At 36.9% G+C, this 20980-nt stretch overlaps 2 protein-coding genes across 9 annotated transcripts in view; one reads left to right on the top strand and one right to left on the bottom strand.

The window, feature by feature from the left end:
• Positions 1 to 20980, top strand: part of LOC136843316 (peroxisomal trans-2-enoyl-CoA reductase-like) — a 352117-nt gene that overhangs the window by 59467 nt on the left and 271670 nt on the right. The window lies entirely within an intron of this gene.
• Positions 1 to 20980, bottom strand: part of LOC136843315 (uncharacterized) — a 137176-nt gene that overhangs the window by 64470 nt on the left and 51726 nt on the right. For 2 of the 5 annotated variants that reach the window (XM_067111574.1, XM_067111577.1), the window contains exon 2: positions 8511 to 8668. The exons of the other annotated variants lie outside the window; for them this stretch is intronic. The gene's annotated coding sequence lies outside the window, so the exon portion shown is untranslated. The remainder of the gene's footprint in view (positions 1 to 8510; positions 8669 to 20980) is intronic. 5 annotated transcript variants of the gene reach the window in all.

Genomic DNA, 20980 nt, shown 5'->3' with positions numbered 1-20980 from the left:
CAAACCCGTACCATATATATATATACGCAAACATACGCACACATACATAGACCTTCCTTAACACTGAATGGCTGTAAAGGAAGACTAGACAGTAGCCACTGTCACACACACTTCAGCTGTTGAAGTAGATGAATTCTATGTGCTGAAAAAATTTTAAATCCTAAGCCACCTCCACTAACACATCTACTCTCATAACGCCATTCACTTTCCATTCAGATAATATATATATATATATATATATATATATATATATATATATATATATATATATATATATATTATATATATATATATATATTATATATATATATATATATATATATATATATATATATATATATATATATATATATATGTATGTATATGTATATATATAATATATATATTATATATATGTATGTTTTAGTGACGAATATAAAATGGGATAAGAAATTTTTTTTTCTCTCTCTCTCTCTCTCTCAGCCTTATAGTAGTGAATATCGATGTCTATAGCACCAAGAAGTGCACTCGAATGGCCTTCCTCTCTCATACCCATTCTGGCTTTCAACCCATTTTTGGAGGTACTCGGAAGACAATATCCCAACAGACCCTATTGTCTCGCTTCCGCACTAAACAGCCAGGGAGACGTAAATTGTGATGACGGTATATAGTTGTGCCTTTTTGTTTCCTCGTTTATTTTGAGAGAGAGAATTGTTTTAGAAAGTAGGAAAATTGCGCGGATTGTTCACAGTTTTATGGAAAAGTAAAATTTCAGATTGTTTCGCTATTAGCTGAATGGTGCACAATGCACATCACGCATTGTTTGCAAAGACGAGGGGAATGTGCATGAGCAAATTTCTTGTGAATAGCCTAGTCGTAATATTGAAGGAAGTCGATTCTTATACTGCACGTTATGATTCAAGATATTTTACGCCATTTGATGTTTACGTTTTACATTAAACTTGAAATTTCACTAATAAACAAAACAGTGTATTGCTTGCAAATCTTAAATTTACAGTGATGATGATATTGGTGCCATAAACTTTAGTTTTTTCTTCTATTATGTGAAAATATTTACCACAAGTTTTAGTTTTTTCTTCTACTGTGTGAAAATAGTTGCCATAAACTTTAGTTCGTTCCTCTATTATTGGAATATAGTTGTCTCCTAACGTGAGCTGGACCCTTAATCCTCTATCATTTAGACATTTGTTCGAAGCGTAAGTTTCTTCTTCCTAACAATGTTAGTTATGATTTAACTTTAGTGCCTGAAGATATCACGGTTGACCCTCATTTTAAGCTTTTACTTCTGTAGGGAACTTGCATGAGTGCCTGCACCTCAAAAACTAGAATATGCGAATCGTTTTTCTAGCACAGATTCTGCGGAGGTGCTATTATATACCACAGTGCCTAGTTCGAAGTCTTTATTGCAAAACAGTGTTCTTGGTAGTGTTGTGGATGATGTGCTCTCAAGTTTATGAGAGCCTCTAATGCTACTGCTCTTTTAAACGATCATTTACTCTTGCCTTAGTTTTAATGGTTTTGTTGTAGTGCTTGTATGTACATATTTATTAGTTTGTTGATTGGGCGTTGTATGTTTATTATTTATTTTGATCTCTTTTCTTCTATTTCCTTTTAAGCACATATGAACTTTCTATTCTCAGGAGACTCCACCAAGTTTATAACCTTTTAGACTTGTTCTCCATGAATGTTTGCATTAACTGTAATACGAAGTGACTTGGGGAATGTTGAGACCACTAAATTCTTCTTGTAAGTGATAATTACACTGTTTATTTCAAAAAAAAATTTGTCCCCATAACATTTGTCAACCTTAACTCTACTACCCGTGATGCTATAGGTAACTGAGGCGAAATGTCAGTTATTTTATATCCTTTGGCGTTTTCACTGTGTTGGTCAGGAACGGATACTAACCATTAACTATGCATCAGGGCATTGGTGTCCTGGAGGCTAGTTTGGATGGTGAGACATTATAAGTATGACTTACAAACAAATGATCCTATATGTGTAAAGACTGGAGCTATATAAGAATGAGATGGAAGGCAGCCATCATTGATCGAAGGTGATTGGATCGAAATGAAACAAATAATCTGAATCTGTGCTTTGTTTATGTAGGCAACGAATGGGTGTTGAATGCTCATGAGAGGAAGAAATAAAAAAACGTTGAAACGTAGTCTGCCTGTGCAGTTTATTGTATGTGGGATACGTGGAAATGAGAAAGCAAGAAAAGGAAGACATAATAAATCCGAACAAAAACCGTGAAACTTGAAGGGGTGGACCATATTGTGTTCACCTGAATGATCCGGTTTTACGTGAGATAAGGAAGGTGTATGAGAATAGAAGAGAAAGAATACAGAAAAGTAATGAATATAAGGAACAATAAAATGAAAATTTATGTTCTATCAAAGTAGTAGTAGTAGTAATAGTGACAGACCTCTTAATAGTTTTCCACGAGGCTATAACGTTACTGATGCAGTATCTTCAACCGCAGATCGAGGGAGGGAGGGGTGTGGATGACCGTGGGAGGAACACATAATGATACCGTTGAAATTTAATTCGTCGTGGGGCGGCTATCGGTGTTGCAGACACGTGATACTGGTACACTGGAGCCGTTGGTCATTTGACTTTATGTAACGATCTGGCTAACTTCAGATCTTGGGTTACTTGTGTTTGTTAATTTGATCATCCAGGGAGAGAGAGAGGGGGGGGGGAGTGATATCTAGTAGACAGTTTTCATTCCGTAACCTTGGGCTGAAAAATGCCTCAGGAAAGTGCATGCCAGAGTATTTGCACTGGTGAGGGCTTTGACGAAACTTAAAACCTGACATGCATCTTAGATGGGGCCTCTTAACCTTCAGCTTTGCCGTGGGACAGGGCTTTTAGTTGAAAAATTTGTTTTAGTCTCAGTTAATATACTCGTTTTATATCCTCGAAATGTTATTTTGATCTTCCTTGACAGTTATCTGTACTGCATCCTCAAAAAGACATTATTCTAGCATCAGAAGTCAGCAAGGTACCTTTACTTTTAAGGTTTTATTCTATGTGTGCATGTGTTCATTCTGATATTGGAATAACGACTTATAAAATGTATGAAATTTCCTAATTCATATTTTTCTCGCTCGTTGATCACTTCCTTATTCTGTTTTCTGTCCTAATTTCTTCCATTCAGCGTTTGCTGCCAACAAAAAGACCGGTATGGCATTAGCAGTTGTTACTTCCACACCTAAGAAAATCTCTCTTTTCGGTTGGATGAAATCAGAGCAAGTGCAAAAAGGGTTACTGTAAAGAACAAAATGAAATGAATCTTCTACCCTTTTTCCAAGGACAGAAACTTACTGAGAAGACTCACAGAACGATGACCAAATGAGCCATTTCAGGGTGCACTTCCATTGACTTTTCTGGCCAGATGCCCCACTATCCAAATAGGCTTTCAAGAAAGTAACCGGTCACTTGTATATTGCTTCTTAGGGTCTAGTCTTCGCAGGAGTGCGTAAAAAACTCTTGCAAAAGTTGCGGTACTTGAGACTGATATCAAGGAAACTCGAGTAGTGTATATGGGATAGAATAGGATGGGGGGTGCGCAAGTACTGCTGATAAGCTTTATGGAAAGGCATGCGATAATGTTGAGCTACCTGCTTTATATATATATATATATATATATATATATATATATATATATATATATATATATATATATATATATATATGTCTGTGTATAGATACATGTATGTATATATATTTAAATAAATCAATACATACATAAATATTATATATATATATATATATATATATATATATATATATATATATATATATATATATATATATATATATATATATATATATATATATATATATATATAGTGTGTGTGTGTAATGTTCTTACGTGTGTACGGACTTACGTAGCTACATAAAGAAAATTGAAGATGATGGACGAAATACCTCATGAAGAAGGTATATTTCATATCTAGCACTAAAAGTTTAACTCGTAATATAATTCGTGTAAATTGTTCCGTGTAACGGATTCCAATAAATAATTTAGCGGTGAAGATTGATTATTCGTACATTTTTCATTCATCTAATGCACCAGCAAATAGAGTTACTAAATCCAACTGGTTATACAATAATTATAGTTTAATAATGTCATAAGGATATTTAAAGAAAACCTGAATCGTGGAATTTAGGTATGCGATGATAAAGCAAATGGCTACATTGCTGACAAAGCTGTTGAAAGACAATGCTACATTGCTGAGAAAGTTGTCGAAAGGCAGTGGAACGTTGTTGACTAAGCTATCGAAAGGCAGTGGTGCATTGCTAGCAAAGCTGTCGAAAGACAGAGGTACATTGCTGACAAAGCTGTCGAAAGATCGTAGTACATTGCTGACAAGGCTGTCGAAAGACAGTGGTGCATTGCTGTGGTACATTGCTGACAAAGTTGTCGAAAGACAGTGGTGCATTGCTGACAAAGCTGGCGAAAGACAGCGGTACATTACTGACAAAGCTGTCGAAAGACAGTGGTACATTACTAACAAAGCTGTCGAAAGATAATGGCGCATTGCTGATAAAGCTGTCGAAAGACAGTGGCACATTATTAACAAAGCTGTCGAAAAACAGCAGTACATTACTTATAAAGCTGTCGAAAGACAGTGGTACATTACTAACAAAGCTGGCATAAGACAGCAGTACACAGTACATTACTGACAAAGCTGTCGAAAGACAGTGGTACATTACTAACAAAGCTGTCGAAAGATAATGGTGCATTGCTGATAAAGCTGTCGAAAGACAGTGGTACATTACTAACAAAGCTGGCGAAAGACAGCGGTGCATTACTGACAAAGCTGTCGAAAGACAGTGATACATTACTAACAAAGCTGTCGAAAAATAGCTGTATATTGCTGACAAAGCTGTAGAAAGACAGTGGTACTTTACTAACAAAGCTGGCGAAAGACAGCGGTACGTTACTGACAAAGCTGTCGAAAGACAGTGGTACATTACTGACAAAGTTGGCGAAAGACAGCGATACGTTACTGACAAAGCTGTCGAAAGACAGTGGTACATTACTGACAAAGCTGGCGAAAGACAGCGGTACGTTACTGACAAAGCTGTCGAAAGACAGTGGTATGTAACTGACAAAGCTGGCGAAAGACAGCGGTACGTTACTGACAAAGCTGTCGAAAGACAGTGGTATGTAACTGACAAAGCTGGCGAAAGACAGCGGTACGTTACTGACAAAGCTGTCGAAAGACAGTGGTATATAACTGACAAAGCTGGCGAAAGACAGCGGTACTGACAAAGAAAGCTGCCGAAAGACAGTGGTACATTACCAACAAAGCTGTCGAAAGACAGCGGTACGTTAATGACAAAGCTGTCGAAAGACATTTCTACATTACTAACAAAGCTGGCGAAAGACAGAGGTACATTGCTGACAAAGCTGTCGAAAGATCGTGGTACATTGCTGACAAGGCTGTCGAAAGACAGTGGTGCATTGCTGTGGTACATTGCTGACAAAGTTGTCGAAAGACAGTGGTGCATTTCTGACAAAGATGTCGAAAGACAGCGGTACATTACTGACAAAGCTGTCGAAAGACAGTGGTACATTACTAACAAAGCTGTCGAAAGATAATGGTGCATTGCTGATAAAGCTGTCGAAAGACAGTGGCACATTATTAACAAAGCTGTCGAAAGACAGTGGTACATTACTTATAAAGCTGTCGAAAGACAGTGGTACATTACTAACAAAGCTGGCATAAGACAGCAGTCCACAGTACATTACTGACAAAGCTGTCGAAAGACAGTGGTACATTACTAACAAAGCTGTCGAAAGATAATGGTGCATTGCTGATAAAGCTGTCGAAAGACAGTGGTACATTACTAACAAAGCTGGCGAAAGACAGCGGTGCATTACTGACAAAGCTGTCGAAAGACAGTGATACATTACTAACAAAGCTGTCGAAAAACAGCTGTATATTGCTGACAAAGCTGTAGAAAGACAGTGGTACTTTACTAACAAAGCTGGCGAAAGACAGCGGTACGTTACTGACAAAGCTGTCGAAAGACAGTGGTACATTACTGACAAAGTTGGCGAAAGACAGCGATACGTTACTGACAAAGCTGTCGAAAGACAGTGGTACATTACTGACAAAGTTGGCGAAAGACAGCGATACGTTACTGACAAAGCTGTCGAAAGACAGTGGTACATTACTGACAATGCCGTCGAAAGACCGTGGTACATTACTGACAAAGCTGTCGAAAGACAGTGGTATTACTAATAAAGCTGTCAAAAGACAATGGTACATTGCTGACAAAAAAAAAGAAACTGCAAAAACTTATTTGAAAAGAAAAAACTAATGGACATAAACCTCAGTTACAGGATTACTCAGGTTGTAATGGCCTTAGCGATAATAATAATAATAATAATAATAATAATAATAATAATAATAATAATAATAATAATAATAATAATAAAAGTTAAAACAGGACACTATAAAACCGAAACATCGAGGGAAAGGAATACATTCCCCTCATATTTCGGAGAACAGTCCCTCGCAATTGAGTTAGTAAAAGTCATCATGCACGGCATATGGGGGGATTTGAGAGCCACCTGCACGCTAACTGTAGAGTAGACGGTTCAAATAAACTACGGCAGGACTGTTTATTTGTTGGTATTTATATGTTTGGACGAAATCGAGTGTAAGTAAAAATATGTGAGTCGAGGGTCTCTTCATCCTACGAAGTTTGTCATCTCAACTGTTATATCCGACAATCGTCTTTGGAGAGGTATATATAAAATGAAATATTTTAACCTGATCGGTATTTGTAAACATTTTCTTTTTAACATGGTGAGCTGCACAGTTTTCTCCACCTGTTAGCCTCCCTTTTAGCACTTCATGCTGAAGTGGAAGGGGATTAAAACCTTAATTTACACGATCCACGATATTTGTTTCAACACAGGATAACGAATGGAAATTAATTTGCTGAATATTCGCTAACTTTGCCTCTGAAATATTAGGTGATGCGGAGCGCTTCTCGCTCTAAAATGTACACTTGTTCAGTGTAATTGGCGTGTTCAGTCATACAAGATTATTTCGTTCTCTTATTTCAGTTGGCTTAATTTCAGTCTATGTTAATTATAGCTAGTGTGTCAGTTAATAACATTGTCATGTAAAGATTATGTTTCTATGCGAATTAAAATCTAAAATTAGCAATCATATTTCTAAGTCGTATACTACTCTTGATACTGCAAATAAATGTTATAAAAATGTTGAAATTCTTGTTTTCAGAAGGAATGGCCATAAACGATAAGCTTTGAATCTGTCAAGATTATTTTATTTTCCAATTATTTTTCTGTATTGAGTCTGTCTCAGTGAATCCCAAGGCTCGATCTCGGGCGAGAGGAAAAATCAAAGGGGTTAGACCCACCCTCGATGGACAAGAACACTATACACACACAAACACACACACACACGTATGTATATATATATATATATATATATATATATATATATATATATATATATATATATATATATATATATATATATATATATATATATATATATTATATGTATTATATACACATAACACATATATATATATATATATATATATATATATATATATATATATATATATATATATATATATATATATATATATATATATATATATATTTATTTATTTATTTATTTATTTATTTATTTATTTATTTATTTATTTATTTATTTATTTATTTATTTAACGATGCAAGGAATCAAATGCTCTAACTTCAAACAATCTTTCTGGAACCTTGGATACGCTGAAAATGCTTTATGTAGGGTTCGTTTCTTATGATGATGCCTAAGTATTTTCGCGGGCTTACATGCTATAATATGCCTTGAAACAGAATGAAAGAACGGGGGCAAGGTAGAAGAAAAAAACTTATTTACCATTATATTACAAGTAAAAGCTTTGTTAAAACGAAGCACCAGCCATTAGGTAGACTGAGAGGATATGTGATCTGAGAAACGTTGAATATTTCACCTGAGGAATCCCTTTGCGCTTTTTTAATATTTTTGGTAACTAAATGTGCCTCTTATTCCTGCTAACTCTTTTTACCTTTGGGAATTCCCGGATCACGTAAATGCTTTCGGAACAAAATGACACTGAATTTCCGTCAAATATTAAACTGTTTAGAATACGTGTGGGGCAAAGGCACGTGCATCTAAGACAAAAAAGACACCATGTGAGAGCCACTGTGGTTGAGCATCATTTAAAAGCTTTCTCGGGGACCACGTGCATCCTCAAAGGAACGCATCGATGAAGAGGGAAAGAAAAAAAAAAAAGGAACGGAAATGCCTGTTTGAATTACCTCCATCCCTTCTCGAAGAGATGAAGGGGTTGGGCGGGTTGGAGGGTTGCAGGAGGGGATGCTGCTCTTGCTGGGGGTGGGAGGAGGGACGGGAACTGCCCTCCTGCAGGGGCGATCCCTTTGTAAGGGGTTGAACTGTTCCCTGATTCGGGAGTGGAAAATGACTCACCTCCCCAAACTGTACTCCCTCACTCACGCTCGAGGTCGACTGCTCTCCCTCCATAGGTGGCAATACGACAAGGAGCTTAGGGTCTCCGAAGTCCCCCAGTGAGCATCATTCATGAGATAAACATTTCGGGCGATGCTCGGCCTCAGTCCAAATCAGGACTGAAAAGGAGACGTTTCGGTGATTAAGGCGCTTATATTATTATTGAGAATAGTAGCAATTTTATCATGATCATTATCGTTGGTGTAATAGTTGCCATTATATTTTTTCAGAAAAATTTATTTCCATGAAACTGGCTAACTTGAAAGATATAAACCGCAGCCATTGCTAATATTATTTGATAACCACCATCAACTTTTGATCCAGAATAAAATAATTTCCTCAGCAAAATAAGGACTTCTTATCATTCTAGTATAAAAAAAGAAAAACAAAATAAAAATCAGAACAATTTTACTCTTACATTCTTTCGGCAGCCTTGGCAATGCTTAATTCGTCTAGACGTAAATCTCTGATGTCATTCTCAGATTAGGTTTTTGTATCCGTTTCTTTTTTATTTTAGGTTTAATTAATTAAACTACGTGTTCACAAGCTCATTGGAAGACTGTGACCCTGCTGATGGTGAGGACCTGGACTCATCCGGTCGATGTAGTGATGAACTCCGCCTCTCTGTAATGTTATCATATCCACAGCTAAACCTTTAGATCTTTAAGATCTTTCAGCCCGTGGCTACCATGACCTTCCTGATCTGCTTGCCTTGGGTATGGGTATCTACAAACGATACCCTTTCAAGAGAGCATTACTGATGTCTCCCAGGATTTTTTTTTTACAGCAGAAACGGCTGTTAATGTTTTTCCTTAATCGTATGCCGCTTCCTAGCATTTCATCTGACTATCGAAAAGTTATTCTGTGTGCCTTTTGAGGAGATAATTTATATCTTAATCTTCATTTATAGTTTCTGCTTTCCTTTCATAACAGAGAAAATCTCTCTCTCTCTCTCTCTCTCTCTCTCTCTCTCTCTCTCTCTCTCTCTCTCTCTCTCTCTCTCTCTCCTATAGTTTTTACTTTCCTTTCATAACAGAGAAAATCTCTCGCTGTCGCTCTCTCTCTCTTTCTTCTATAATTTTTACTTTCCTTTCATAACAGAGAAAGTATCTCTTTCTCTCTCTCTCTCTCTCTCTCTCTCTCTCTCTCTCTCTCTCTCTCTCTCTCTCTCTCTATTGGTGACCGTTAAAGCATTAACGAAATCATTGACGTTGGCGATAAGATCTCATTTAGAGACCTGATGGGTTTTGAATCAACGACTTTTAATAGCGTGTTGACAGTCATCGACATTCTAAGAAATTACGTGAGCTCGCGAAATCTCTAGTGGAAGAACCCCTGTAGGGGGGGAGGCGGGGTTAGTACCGTCAGTGCACCTCACAGGGTGCACTGTAGGTATTGCTAAAGGTTCTTTAAGCCTCCCTTCGGCCCCTAGCTGCAACCCCTTTTGTTCCTTTTACTCTACCTCCATTCATATTATCTTTACTCCATCTGGCTGTCCACCTTCTCCTAACAATTATTTAGAAGTGCAACAGCGAGATTTTCCTCCACTTGCACTTTTCAAACCTACCTACTCTCAGCTTCCTTTCCAGCGCTGAATGACCTCATAGGTCCCAGTGCTGGGCCTTTGGCCTAAACTCTATATTCCATCCATCTCTAGTGGAAGGAGTCGGGTGATGCATAGGGATTGAGTTATCTCTCCGTGACTGCACTGAAACCTTCAGTAACGGGCATATTAATTATCTCCCCCTTACAAGGCAACTAATAATATGCTCAAGGTCTTCGGCTTCCTCTTTTTGCAACAGCCTCCCCCAACTCTCTCTCTCTCTCTCTCTCTCTCTCTCTCTCTCTCTCTCTCTCTCTCTCTCTCTCTCTCTCTCTCTCTCTCTCTCATTCTGGTGCATGCTTAAAAAGGAAATCATGTAATTATGTGAGTGCATTGTTGCTATCTTTAGCCCATGTCAATGCCTTTTCGCGCACACACGTCCACGTATACAGAGAGAGAGAGAGAGAGAGAGAGAGAGAGAGAGAGAGAGAGAGAGTGAGAGAGAGAACTGGTTTCAGGGGTGAAGAGTGCTCGAGCGTCACTCCAAAGAGATATGTGAATGATTATATATGGGTCAAGTGTGACACGACTCCAAAATATAAAGATTTACTTTGGTAGACACAGGGGAAATGGAAGCGCTCGGTCAATATCATTTGGAAGAGATTGTTATAGCTGGAGATTATCGTGTAGAGGAGACTGGAGACGAAAGTGGAACGTCCGTCTCTTTTCGTATTTGTCCTCCTTTCTTATTTCGGTGGGATTTTTAGTTTTCTTTAGAAGAAAGCTATTGAGATGGCTTTGTGTGTGCGTCCGCACTTTTTCTGTCTGCCCTCAGGTATTAAAACTACTGAGGCTAGAGGGCTGCAAATTGGTAAGTTGATCATCCACTGTCCAATCATCAAACATACCAAATTGCAGCCCTCGAGCCTCAGTAGTTTTTATTTTATTTTAAGTTAAAGTTAGCCATAATCTAGCGTCTGGCACCGCTATAGGTGCCAACAGCTCAGGCTACCACCGGGTCTTGGCTGAAAGTTTCATGGGCCGCGGCTGAGAGTTTCATGCAGCATTATACTGTTCCGGAAACTCGATTGCGCCGAAGAAACTTCGGCGCATTTTTTACTTTTTTCTATTGACCTTCTAAGCAAGGGTGCCCTGCATATGCTGTATATTTCTTTGGGGAGATTAATCAGATATCAGTGGAAGACTGTTCACATATTGTACTGAATTGTCTCAAGTTGCGAAAAGAATTTAGTTTAAAAGTGATAAATGTCTTAAAATATTCTTTTCTATGGCTAATAAATGTTCGTATATTTGGGTATAATGTAAAAGTTTACATTTACGGCGAGTATTGTACATAATGATACCAAAAATTGCTACATTTGTTTAAGTTATGTTTAGTAAATAAGATAAAAAAACAGGATTTGACGAGAAACATGATCAGTCCTTATTGAATTAAAGCAGTTATATTTTTTAATGTCTACCGGGATTATAGTAAAACACTTCGCTTCTTATCCTTCCAGCATCCGTTACATTTAATTCCAAATGCCTTTAAGGTCCAACTGCTTCCTTTCTTCCATCATCCACATCAACATTCGTTCCTCCATATATCAGGCTACCAGGTACCATCACCATGGTGCTTTACTCACATTTAACTCCATCTATCAGGCTACCAGGTACCATCACCATGGTGCTTTACTCACATTTAACTCCATCTATCAGGCTGCTAGGTACCACCACCATGGTGCTTTACTCACATTTAACTGTAACTATATTCTTGCGAGAGGAAAAGGCAGGCAAGTAACGAAAACTGGTTAGTGTAAGTTCGAAAATACTAGTGGAAGTTTCAAGTGACTTTAGGGGATGCAAGGGAGCCAATAAAGAAGCTGAAAAATGCAAAGGCCCTTTTAGTTGGTTGCGTTAAAAGTGAGTTACTGCACTAAGGTTCTGAAAGTGAACCGAATGGCTGACTAGGGTGAGTAAGGTATGTCTGGCTGAGTAAAGTTTCAAAGAATTTTGTATAAGGAATAACTTTATCTATGTATAAGGGTAAAAGCGAGAGGGGCTATAGGAATCATATGCTTATAATGTTACTTAGTACACCAGGGAAGGATTTTGATTGAGAAAATAAAGACATGACAGAGGGACAAAAGGTATATGGTAGAATTCTTATCTAGGATTTTTGTTTCAAGGTTAAACCAGATGACAAAAGAACAAAGGGCGTTTAGCAGGATTTAGATTATGAAAGTAAGACATGACTTGATAGGGGTAGAACATTGCTGGTTTATGTAAGGAAGATGTGAGGGTCAAACATTTCTTACGGAACATTCAAGCAATTGAGAGAATTGAGCTTATAGCAAAAAGTTGCAAGTGGCAACCATAAACCTAGATAAAGCCAATGAAAGAATTGATAAGGAGAGTGTTGAGGATGTATGGTGCAGAAGATAATGTGATGAAAATGATTGATTTATGCATAATGCAAATGTAATTGCAAGTAAATGTAAAAGTATATGCATAATGTATGCAAGTGGATATATAAATGTCATATACTCAACCTGTCAGCAACTGATATTAAAACAGAAAAATTATTATGAAAAAAAGACTTTCAACCAAAGATCGTGGAAAATCATCTACATAAAATTTCTTTAAAATCAGTACTCCGCCCTCCGGCTCTCGAAACTAAAGGAGGAGGCCTTTGATCCTCGTAGCCACATTTTGGCTGATTCATGAGTATCGGCGCGTAGGAACACTTCAAACATAAAAGACACACAGTCTCAAGAGGGCTGAATATGGATGAGGGATGGCGGCCTCTCATTTTCGAAATTCTTTTCTGTGTATTTATGGGTACTGATAAGATGGGTGGTAGTAGTAGTAGTAGTAGTAGTAGTAGTAGTAGTAGTAGTAGTGAAGATGCTGGCGGTAATAATTATGACGCATTATTATTATTATTATTATTATTATTATAAATTAGATGAGCTCAATTCATATGGAACAAGCCCACAAGGACCATTGACTTGAAATTCAAGCTTCCAAATAATATGGTCTTCATTAGAAAGAAGTAAAATTAGGTAATGGGAAATGCAAAGAGATCACTTAGTAAAAAAGGAAAAATAAATAAATTAACAAATCGATGCTGGCATTGCTGTAGTTATTCCAGGCAATGTTGATTTCATTGTTTCAGTGAGGTCAGTAATACAATAAAAAAAAAAGCTATCCCCTGAGTAAAACAAACAGTAAGACGACCAGGTAACTTTCTCCATAATTTTCGAAGAGAGGTTCAAGTACTAACGATGAAATTGTTGATAGTGTAAAAAGATAACGGATGGAATAGTGAAAATTGAAGTGTTTTTTTTTTTTCCTTAAAACGTTCCTGAAGACTAATGAAAATAGCTGTGTCAAGATCTAGATTTCCTCAGAGGTCTTTCTACGTACGGCGGCCAGGTTTTCGGGAATTTTATTAAAATGTTGCTTGAAGGTGAAGTGGGATTGCGAGTCTCTCTCTCTCTCTCTCTCTCTCTCTCTCTCTCTCTCTCTCTCTTCTATATAATATAAATATATTTATATAATATGTGTGTTTGAATATATATAAATTATATAAATAATATATATATTATATATATATATATATATATATATATATATATATATATATATATAATATTTATAATATACCAGTGAAATATTAGTAAATGAATCTTTGTAACTATCTGAAATAATGCTTTGAAGTTCAGTGGACGTCCCAGGGGTTGCAATTTTTTTTTTTTAATTTCACCTTCTAATAAGTGATCCTTCACTAACTGATGACCTATGTAATTGAAAAGTACAGTAAACTTGGCATGCAAGTCTCCTCTATAAATTCCCGTATGATTAAAGATTCATTGGTAGATAACTGTTGAAAGCGTGTCTGAACTTTGGAATTACCATCATTAAATGATTTCCTGTTCTTCCCGATGAAAATTGTTTATTAAAAGATCACATTCTTGCAAGGAAAATATTCCCATTCTTTTATTGTGGTTTTTAAATCTTGCTAACCTTGATAAGGGTCTAGCATTTCTTTACGAAACTGTCATGTAGGAGGTCTTAAGAGAGTGTTTTTCGCTCCACTGTCGTATCTGTACTAGCATAGTTATGCAGATTTTTTTATTACTCGACCCCGTATAACAAATTGTATAAACCTGTTCGTAGATCATTTATTAGTAATAGATTAGAAATGAAACCATTCGCCGTCCGTGCATCAGGCGATAGTGCTCCTCATAAGTTGCCGTTATTTATACTTCGCAGTTTCGTGCAATATTACTGAAGTCTCTGAAAATTTTAATGATTTTTTTTTTTTTTGCCATTTTCAAGAGCTTTCAGAACTTCCAGACCAGGTCTGAGGAGTTTGTGGGGGAAAAGTGGTAATTCATCATTTTGAAGTGTGTTTCTTTAATTAAAAACGACCTACCTGCAAGTTTTTCGTATCATAATTTTTCTTCGTACCCAATACTAGTTTCATTTTTATACATTTTTTCTGAAAAACTGTAAAGCATTTAAGAATATATCCCAATAATTGGTCTCAATAGTACTGTAGGTGAAAATTCTATAAATATCAGCACTACTCAAAATTTTTAATTTTTAAGAGTGTGGAAAGACTATCTTTCACGTAGTATGCATTCCACTTGTCATGTGTACTTTTCTACATACTAGACAACGAAACTTCTAAAAAGCAGTATGATACCGGCGATTTCACATTTTTTAGTATCTTTTGACCTCTTGCCCAACATTTTTGTACTAGAGAACCATTTTTGTACAAAAGAGGCACTATTCATGGGAAAACTGTCTTAGCGCAGAGTTACAAGTTAAATCAACGCTATATAATTATGAATAAACCGTAAATAGTAGCATCATATTTGTTCTAAGAACAAAGGTTTGCCAGCGACTTGAATTGTTTTAATTTCAATAGAAAGGACTGCGGTGTGTAGGCTACTGTGCTATAGCCATAATTATAGAAAACTAGCAAACTCTCTTATAAATAACGCTTGAAACGAAATAGTATTAAGCGTATTACTCAGCAAATGTATTAAAGTAGTATTGCCTGCGAAGAGTGAAAGAACCCTTGATTCTTAACCCATAAACTTGCATCTCTCACTCTTTCCCAAAACTTGATTTATCTCTTCATCCTAAAACAACAGTTCCCAGATTCGCTTGTAGCTCACTAATGGCAAAGTAACCTCATCCTTCAATTTTTCCTGTTCTTTATAAACTTCTTTCTGTGTGGTAACTTGCCTGGTACCAGATTTCATCATCTTTTCCCTATATAGTACACTGTCATAACTTTTTTTTTTTTACCAGATTGTGTCCAAATTACGATCAACTCCACAGCCTGAGTTATTCCTTTTAGAGTTAAACAATTTTTTTTCTTTTTACTTTTCATCCAGATAATGGACAGATATACTTCCAGCTACACCACTCCTCTCCATTACATTCATCAACTTACTCTTCTCTTAAATCTGTAATAACACATAATCAGTAACTAACTCTGCCTCGCAGTTACAACTTAACCCATTACACTAATGACAACTTGTTTTTCAATCATATATTCCCATCCACCAAGCCCCTTACCGATCCCATTTTCTCAAGACTCGCCATTCTCATCACTGATGGCACTCAGTACCTACCGAATAGGTAATATTCAAATAGATAGTACCTAAATTTATAAGTATATTGTATTCTCAACATTTAGACACTAGAAAGATGAAAAACGTGTAGGCAAACGTAGAAAGCCTCTTGGAAGCTGTAACTTTTTTTAAATGTTCTATTTTCCTTTCGATATATGGCTAGCATAATGACTAATTTTATTTTTTTCTTTCTAACATATTTGCTCGCTAGTAACTTGACATAAACCTTGAAACTTTATTTTTATCTCAGTGCCAAGAAGAAATCTATCATTTTGATAAGCTGATTACTCACAAAAACTCTTCAGTACATTTCAGATTAGAAAGATCGCAGATACGTGAGGGTCGGGAGTGTGAGGGGCTTACGTCGTGATTCACTCTCCTCCAAATCTGCTCGTGAAGGGATTATATTTTCACCTCGGTATAATCTTTATGTGATTATAATGACGCCTTCAGTAACACGTTATGTAATCACTGCTTCGAGGGTCGCGGTCAATTAGATTTTATTAAATGCGGACGAATAACACTGAATCATTTCCATAAGGTTCTAAAAACTTAATTGTTTATGTAGTTTCATGTCACCCTATTGTTTTGTTCTTAATCTCTGAGTCGTGTCTTTCTTCGCTATAATAAACATTCTTCGATAATCAGATTAAACGTCAGTTACCTGATATTTCATTAACATAGGCTTACTGTTTCATAATTTAAATTTAGGAATGAAGAGGATTTTCATGCGGTATGACATTCTTGACTTAAGAATCGGGATTTTTTTTTTAATTTCGCCTGCAAGGAACCTCCTAAAACACTCGAGAGAGTGCAAATCATTCCAATGTTACGTTTGCATAACTTCATTTCCATAATATTGGTTTTTCATTCTTGCCCTTGAAAAGGTTGCTAATTTCTTTAAGAGGAATGATAATACCCGAATATTTATTCAATGACCGTAACTAGCCAGCTGCATTTGGCTGGGACGTGGTAGCAAAAAAACATAGACCACACAATCAGAGGGAGTTTCGTTGATCAAATTTCATATGACGTTTACTCTTTTTAACTCGTAGATTTATGGTATGTTTTATGGGTGATTGGTAGCCACGTGTTTGAGACATGTTTGGGGATTAAAATGATGCGTATGGTAGTGACTTTGTTGCTTACAGCAGTGTAAAGTCTTGCATGCAGAGTTGTATGCAGTTTATAGATTATAAGCCTCTCTCTCTCTCTCTCTCTCTCTCTCTCTCTCTCTCTCTCTCTCTTAGTGTGGGTAGTTTTCTCTCTCTCTCTCTCTCTCTCTCTTTTTGGGTGTGTAGTTTTCTTATCAATGTAGTAAGTCCAATGCTATTCGGTTAATCCCACAGATGGTGTTTTACGTCATTCGCTGTGTCTTTTTGTTTTTAACATCTGCTTGTATATTTTTGTAGTGACAAACTAACGAACGTCATTTAACGATGCACGTGCGCATTTATGTTCAAGTGCATATGCTGAAAGACGCTCGCCAAAGTTGCTATGTTAGCACACGGGCCAAATTGTTTGATGCTGTAAACAAGCATTTTTCTTACCTCTGGGGGAGCAGCCAGTGAATTTAACCAAGTAATATACTTGATACTTTCCACTTCATAAACAAGTTTATCGGTAAAGCCAGGCTTACACGCAGCTGGTTAACTTACCGGACAAGTATGTGTTTATACCCAAAAAGTAAACTGAGTAAGTAGCTCGTGTAACTTGTGGCTGCAGTAACGGTCAAGATGTCTATTGAAGTAGACGTAACGATCGATGCTGCTTTGGGTGTTCCCCCCAGAGAATGAAGAAAAGTTATGAAAAAGAAAAGGACGAAAGGGATCATTTGAGTGGCTAGGAATTCTCTAAAGCCGAGAGAGAGAGAGAGAGAGACGAATGGATTCCGGTACATTTGAAGGACAATATCCTTACATTTTCACATTTCAGATACGATAGTGGGAAGTCCTTTATTCCGCTTTCTGAATCTTTAAGTTATTGAAATCATCCTTCTTATTTTAGTATATGATATATTTGATTTCTGAATTGCTCTTTCTCTCATTTTATATTGAAAATCTTTCCTTTAAGAGGGAATGTTTCTTTCATTTGGCGTGAGACCCATTTGAAAATGAGGGATCCTGTCATGTTTTCATCCAGATATCTGATTCAGATGATCCTTTCTTATGTGATGTTTTGTTCTTTTTTTGTAATGTTTCTTTACCACCTTCTGTTATGCTTTCATTCGTTGCCCATGTAAAGAAGCTTATTATTTCTTTTATAGTTGGTTAATAGTTTCTGGCTTTGTTGTCATAGTAGCGTTTGAGTCCCAGGGGGTTTTAGGAAGACACAGTGCAGCTTTCTTACTTCAACACACTAATTAAAAATATACATATTAATTACAGTTCAGTGAATCGAAGTGTGAGCCTTGCTTTCTTCTCAAGCCACAACTGGTGAGGCCACGACCTCACTCCACCAAGGCCCTTCTCTGCTTCTCTTCCTTCCTTTCTTGCCTCTTGAAGGTTTTTCAAACGAAATGCCCATCCCACAATAGGCGGGCAATAGCTTCTGTCCCGTCCTTATTAGATGTCGTAATTGGCTGAAACTTTATCTAACCACGTCTTTTTGGGTGGATTAGTTGAGTTAATCCCTCCTACGAAGAAGGGTACTTATGTTGTCACCGGAAGTCTTGGTTTCCGGCTACAGTGGACAGGTAAGCACATAGGTGAGCTGGGTAAACATTCTTTTAACGATTTCAGTAGATTAAACTCGCATCCGCGCTTTGGCTAAGCAATCATAACATTTCCTGTTTTGCTATTCTCTCTCTCTCTCTCTCTCTCTCTCTCTCTCTCTCTCTCTCTCTCTCTCTCTCTCTCTCTCTCTCTCTCTCTCTATATCACTGGTTCTCTTCTCATTTCTTTTTCTCTCTTACATTTACGTTACTCATAACCAATATTCTTCTACTATCATTACACTTACAATGTAACATGTGGTACATTTGATGTTGTTATGACTTTTCTTTTATTCTCTGATGAGTCTTTAATTTAGGGGACCCTTTCTTTACATTTTGCAAATGATATATGTGATATTTAGAGGTCCTTGTTTTTATTTTCATATGAGGTTTGTTTCATGTATCTTACACTTGAGCAGACGGTATATTTGTTATCAAAGGGTGTAATTTTTCTATTTTCTTTTGAGGAAGCCTTTAGTTAGATGAAGCTTCCCATACATATGGTCAGGTGGCATATTTAATATATAAAGGTATTTTCGTTTATTTTTACAAATTAAATAATTCTTTCAGGTGCTGCTCTCCTTTCATCATATTATCATGTGGTGTCTTCAGTGTTTAGTGGATCGTTATTTTCGTAAGAGAATGTTGTTGCAGAACATTCTGCTGACAGCAGATATTTACCAGATTCGTGGATGATGCATGATTCACGTTAAATTTAGTATGATTTTGGTTCCATTTGTCCAGCTGTATGTTCAAGTGATTACATGAAAACAAATAAACGGATTTTGATGAAACTTATTAATAGCATTAATCAGATGACTTTCTCAAGATTTTGGGGGATAAATCAATAAAAATTTGAAGGCCACAGGCCTACTAGCAGGTTTATGCTGAAAAAATTGAAATGATTTGAATGAAATTTTAGGAAAAAGTTACTCTGGTGACTTTCTTGAGAAAAATAACTTCATGGGAAACTCTGGCAAAGATCAAAGGCAAAACTTGTGCAGTTAAAATGGTTCATAAACGGCTACACATTTGTGATGCCATTTTCTTAATGATAAAGTATAGTGTTTCTGTGATAATTATGTAGATTTAATTTTGTTGTTAAAATGTCAAAATTCAGTCAGATATATGCTTCATTGCCAAATATGTTGGACCTGTGTATCGGTAAATATGTTAATTTTACGTTACCGTATTTATGCTGCTTTGGTTTTTATTTCAATTTTCCATTTTTCCTTTTAGTTTTCTGTAAAAGAAAACTACTGTGCCGGCTTTGCCTGTCCGTCCGCCCTCAGATCTTAAAAACTACTGAGGCTAGAGGGTTGCAAATTGGTATGTTGATCATCCACCCTCCAGTCATCAAACATACCAAATTGCAACCCTCTGGCTTCAGTAGTTTTTTATTTTATTTAAAGTTAGCCTTAATCGTACTTCTGGCAGCGCTATAGGTACCAACAACATAGGCCACCACCGGACCGTGGCTGAGTTTCATGGGCTGAGGCTAAGAGTTTTATGAGCCGTGGCTGAGGCCACCACCGGACAGAAAACTCGATTGCGCCGAAGAAACTTCAGCGCATTTTTTACTGGTTTATTTCATTGGAATGTATTCGGACCCATAATTTTTCTTTGCAGCGTCTTCGTTGCTTATGGAAATAAAACTTCTCCTCTTGTACCACTGGTTAACAAAATGTGGCTTATTTCCACTTATAACCCGCAGTGTTTGTGCTTCAAGTATGTAGTGTAAAGTAAAGCAGTTTCCAAGTGCAAGCTTACTGATGTGACTGGAGCGAAATTAATTACATTTGCTATACGGGTTCTGCTATAATGTTTTGCTCTGTTGGACGAGCTTTTACCTTCCCAGGTAGAAATGAAATGAAGTGTATACAGCACTTTCGGAATGGTATTGTTTCAAAATACTGAAATGTTATTGCTTTTTATAAGAGCTGCCTTTCCAACAATAGTTATCTTACTTTTACAGAAGATTCGATTGTTCATTTTGTATAAGGGCTGACGTTATAACGACTGCTTGTCGACGGACCTGTTTATTGCAGTTATGCAGTAGAAAATTACCAGTGAAACTTTTTCCTTGCCGAAAAAATGTTCCTATGGATGGAATTGCTGTCGAATGACCAAAAAAATCTTCCGAAAAGGAAATAGAAGAAATAGCGGCAGGACTCTGACAGCGCGTCTTATGGAATTAAGGGCATTTGCACTTAGGGAGTTTCACGCTCTTCTAATGGATCTGGGGATGATATGCCGTTTTTACCTCTCTTTCACTTTGGGCTTTGGGTAATAACCATCGGCTCTCCTCGGTTCCTTTGTGAGCATTCTGGTGCGCGCGCGTGCGCATAAATGAATACTTGGGAAAAAGGTTTTAAGAGGAAACCTAACGGGGCCCAACTAAATGCCATGTTTAGCTCAGGCCTCAAGGGAAGGGAAGAGAGGAATGAAAAATGGAGTCTAATCCTTACGGAGTAATAAAACCGACCTTTCTATGATGGATACTTTGGGAATGACGGAGGCT

The sequence above is a fragment of the Macrobrachium rosenbergii genome, chromosome 11 (assembly GCF_040412425.1).
Source record: "Macrobrachium rosenbergii isolate ZJJX-2024 chromosome 11, ASM4041242v1, whole genome shotgun sequence".
Classification (NCBI taxonomy): Eukaryota; Metazoa; Arthropoda; class Malacostraca; order Decapoda; family Palaemonidae; genus Macrobrachium; species Macrobrachium rosenbergii.
This window is presented reverse-complemented; position numbering and strand designations above follow the sequence as displayed.